The following is a 4,354-nucleotide window of genomic DNA, read 5'->3' on the forward strand; positions in this document are numbered from 1 at the left end:
ACACAAAAGGCTCAGAAGGGACGCGGCGCGCGAGCGAAAGATGCTCCCGCCCAGGTCCCACTTTTTCTTTTTTTTATCTTTTTTATTTCCACAGACCCCCCCCCCCACACACACACACACACACACACACACACACACACACACACACACACACACACACCCCTCCCTGCCTCTGTAACGGAGACTCATCATCGGATTAGCGCGTGCGCGTCTTCGATATTTTCCAATCACTGCGTGCGGACCGCCCCCTCCCCGCCCCACTACTTAAGAGAGCCTCTCTCCTTTTCTCTCTTTCTGTCCCTGCTCCATCCCAAACTACTGCTTCAATTTCTTTTTTACAGTCTATCTATCTATCTATCTATCTATCTATCTATCTATCTATCTATCTATCTATCTATCTATCTATCTGCAGACAGACAGATAGACAGATGTGTTGAAATAATGCAGAATGTGCCAAATGAGCACCGCTGGGAAATAAAGACAAAAACATCACGAGTCCTTTTTTTTAAAGATCATCTTAGTGATTTAGTGTCACTGAGTAAAACGTAGACTTTTACTGCCCTGCAGTGGCGCTAGGTGTATCGATCTCCAAAGCATCGATGCATCCAATACAGTGTTTAAAGTATCGATGTCCTGCCAATAGAAAAAAACATAACTGGATCCTACACATATAAGATCACAGACTGGTTACATGAACCAGGGTTGCAGTATTTTCTGCGACTACTGTTCACATGAAGTATAATCAGAAGTATCTTATATTCCACTCAGTTAGCCATCACATCACTTACTTCCCTAAGTGAGAGTAGGCCTACATTAGTTCTTTATGGCAGTGTAAAATATTGATATGCATATGCCACTGTATATCGTGGCTGTGCTTTAAAAATCACACTGCTGTCAGTTTACAGAGGCTCTCACTTCTGCGCTCTTGGTATTTGTCATGGGCCTGAGCTTGTATATAAAACACGACTCTGCGTTGTGTTTTTAAGAAGACAAGGAGTCTCTGATCGATCGTTGCCACTTTATTTCCTGAATGGAAACAACAGTGTTGTATCAGTGCACAGGCTCGCCACCAGAGATGGGCAGTAACGTGTTACTGTAATCCGATTACTTTTTTCAAGTAACGAGTAAAGTAAGGGATTACTATTGCAAAAACGGTAATTAGATTACAGTTACTTTCCCATAGGAACGCTGCGTTACTGCGTTACTAAAACCGTGATTTTTTGCGAGAATGTCTCATGACAGTGACATAAGCCAGTGCAACGTTCTGGCAACAGCTGTGTGCAGATCAACAATGGATCATATATCCAGTGCAGAGAGAGTATGAGCGTGCAGCGTTTAAAGCGTGGAAGTACTGACCTTACTTTGAGTTTGATTCCATAAAAAGTGACAAAAACATTAGTGTCCGCTGTGCGTGGGAAGAAAACTTCTTTTTACAGCGAAAAAAACCCCTAAACTTCCAAACAAGCACCGAGTAGCTACGATGTAATGGGAAACTCACAGAGAAACTCGCGGATTCTTCCACTGACTGCGGCACACCTGCACCAGGGTAAACCTCCGCCTACCTCACTCCTGCTTTACAGGTGAAAATAGAGCAACAGGACCGCTGAGTCTTTGACTTTATTTATTTTCTGCTGTGTTTTACTTGCATCTATTTCAAAGACTGAGTGTAAACACAAAAATATTTTATTTTATGTGCTGGAATGTGCAGAAAATAGGTTTAAATGTTAAACTAATTTCTTCCAGTCAGAGAATGTTGCATATAATTAAATTTTTGCTTGATGCATAAAGTTAAAAGATTAAAACTAATAAAACAAGTTAAAAAAAGAGACTTTTCCATTTGATTACATTTTGTATGATGGATTATGCAGAAAAAGTAGAATTGGGTTGAAAGATCTATCACTTTATCACCTCTTCAGGTTGTAAATCGTGTTTTTAAAAAGTAACTAAGTAACTAAGTAATTAATTACTTTTGAAAATAAGTAATCAGTAAAGTAACTGGATTACTTTTTTGGGAAGTAATCAGTAATTAGTTACTGATTACTTTTTTCAAGTAACTTGACCAACACTGCTCGCCACACACCACTCCGCACAGCCCACTAAGGCAGAACATCCCATTAGCATTCCGCTTTAGCATACAGTTTTACACAATAATAAACAAATGAAAAGTACATAAAACTGGTGTTAGACATGTGTCCACTAAGCACTTATTACACTCGGTGCCCATCAGCTAATCAAACATGTTTTATGTGTCTGTACTACTTAGCTACATCGTGTGCGGAACAATACAACTCACCTCTCGTATGGCTACGGCAGACTGGCAGCGATTACTGCAGCCAGCCTCACCTAACCAGCCACACCGAGAGGGGGGGGGGCGCTGTTTCCCCATTACACTGACATTTGTGGCAAGTGGAATAATACCACATAAACACTGTTACACTTGGTCACACACTTCAACCAGTTTTTGCCAGCCAGTGTGGTTTTGTTGGTCACTCTGGCGTAAATATCACACCCAAGCTGATCGCACAAGTGATCAATGGGGTTGCGGTCAGGACTGCAGGCCGGCCATTCCTCCACTCACAAATTCTGGAGGTCCCTGACAAACCCTACCCTGAGGGGTTGGGCGTTGCCATCTTTGACGATAGAGTTGGTTCCCAGACTGTGGATATATGGGGTGGGCACTGGTAGTAGACTCTCACCTCAATATCTCTCTGCACTGAGACTTATTCACCAGCCCAACGCAGCGCTTGAAAGGATATTTTGTACTCATAAAACAAACAAACAAAAAAACATGGAACGAGAATGTCGTTAGTTTTAGTTTGGGTGTGTATCGTCAAATTAGTGATCCCAAGCTGCCAGATGAAGCTTTGCATCACACTCTTATTGAGCACTGACATGTTTACATGACTGTAAGTTAAAGACCTTCAGAAAGTAAATGGTAAATATGTAGAAATATAAAATAATAAGAAAAACAAAACTGTAATAATCCTGCTTCTTGATATAGATAATAATTTAACTCTGACATATAAAATCTGTTAACCTTATAGCTACGTGTACATTGCTAAAAAACAACAACAACAAAACCTTTTTTATTTAGAGTATAACATGAAGTCAGTTAAACCTCTGGGGCCTTGGTCTGGTCAGGTAAGTAACAGAGGAGATTTCAGCATCACTGGTGTTAATGAAATAACACCAGGTGCATCAGAGGGGTAACAACTAGGCAGCTACTCCAGGAGAGCTGCACAGGACAGTAGAGCATCCTCGAGCCATCAGCAGCCCTGCATTATTCCTACAAAATAACCTCCAGCAGGCCACTGGTGTGAATGTCTCTGACCAAACAATCAGAAAAACAGTGGCCTCGTGAAGTCGTTCAGCATGACCAGTTTGGTGATGGTGATGATCTGGGGATGCACAGACCTCTACAGGCCTGGCAACTGCAATCCTTGGACCCACTGTCAGACTCTACACTGGTGCAGTGGGTCCTGGGTTCCTGCCAGTACACAACAATGCCCGGCCTCATGTTTTGACAGTGTTGGGAAGGTTACTTATAAAATGTATTCCATTACAGATTACAGATTACATGCAAAATGTATTCTGTAACGTATTCCGTTACGTTACTCGATGAGAGTAACGTATTCTGAATACTTTGGATTACTTAATATATTATAATGCTGTTTACAACTACATGAATGTCCTATTGCTGTGTGATTTATTACTATTACTGAAGGTCCGCGACTCCAAACCGGACCTCTGGCTAATACGTCGGGTTCGTGTCGGGCTCGTAGCCAAAAACTAGCTTTACTTTGTTGTGTGGGTCAACTTTGCTAGTGAGAGACAGAGAGAGGCGTTGAAAGGCTGCTCCAACGGAACTTATTGTTTCAGAGGAAAACAGGAACACAGTGTACAGTTGAGTCTTAATAACTTACTTACAGCTGGGCTCGTCAGGCACTCTTCTTGGCTGCAGTGGTTATTATTATATTTACATGCTTCCAGCTCCCGTTTCTGCTCGGTGACAGCTCGTACTTTTCCTTTTTCTCCCTCCTCGCGCTCACAGACACATAACGTGTATGGCAGTCCATTCTCCCTGCAGCACGGACTACACTGCCCATCAGGCTGCATGCTTTAGGGCGATGCCTGTAGCATTCTGCCTGTTAGCTTAGCACAACAACAACAAAAAAAGGCGCTCTCTCACCAGGAAACACACAGTCGCAGAGAGAGCGTCACCATGGCTGCCGCCTGGAACAACAGAGCATAGCTATCAAACAAACCCAAACAGTCCTGACCCGCCACAATATAAAACAGGAAAAGACCGCTGTGTAATCCATTTATTTCAACAAAGTAACTGTATTCTAAAAAC

Source organism: Copadichromis virginalis, linkage group LG7 (assembly GCF_057382275.1).
Source record: "Copadichromis virginalis isolate Kocher_CV1m ecotype Utaka linkage group LG7, C_Virginalis_male_GT1.1, whole genome shotgun sequence".
In the NCBI taxonomy this organism is placed as follows: Eukaryota; Metazoa; Chordata; class Actinopteri; order Cichliformes; family Cichlidae; genus Copadichromis; species Copadichromis virginalis.